At 35.0% G+C, this 428-nt stretch overlaps 1 protein-coding gene across 1 annotated transcript in view; it reads right to left on the minus strand.

The window, feature by feature from the left end:
* The window catches only part of KAZN (kazrin, periplakin interacting protein), a 1,042,391-nt gene that overhangs the window by 817,330 nt on the left and 224,633 nt on the right, over window positions 1-428 (minus strand). The gene's annotated exons all lie outside the window — the stretch shown is intronic.

Here is a 428-nt window from a genome sequence, read left to right on the forward strand (position 1 = left end):
GGCCACCATCACACTGATACCAAAACCAGACAAAGATACTACAAAAACAGAAAATTACAGACCAACATCACTGAATTAAAATACATGCAAAAATCCTCAACAAAATACTAGCAAACAGAATCCAACAACACATTTAAAGGATCATACACCATGATCAAGTGGGATTTACCCCAGGGATGCAAGGATTTTTCAATATACGCAAATCAATCAATGTGATACACCATATTAAACTGAAGAATAAAAACCGTATGATCATCTCAGTAGATGCAGAAAAAGCTTTTGACAAAATTCAACACCCATTTATGATAAAAACTCTCCAGAAAGTGGGCGTAGAGGGAACTTACATCAACATAATAAAGGTCATATAAGACAAACCCACAGCAAACATCATTCTCAATGGTGAAAAACTGAAAGCATTTCCTCTAAGA

Source organism: Physeter macrocephalus, chromosome 3, assembly GCF_002837175.3.
Source record: "Physeter macrocephalus isolate SW-GA chromosome 3, ASM283717v5, whole genome shotgun sequence".
NCBI lineage: Eukaryota > Metazoa > Chordata > Mammalia > Artiodactyla > Physeteridae > Physeter > Physeter macrocephalus.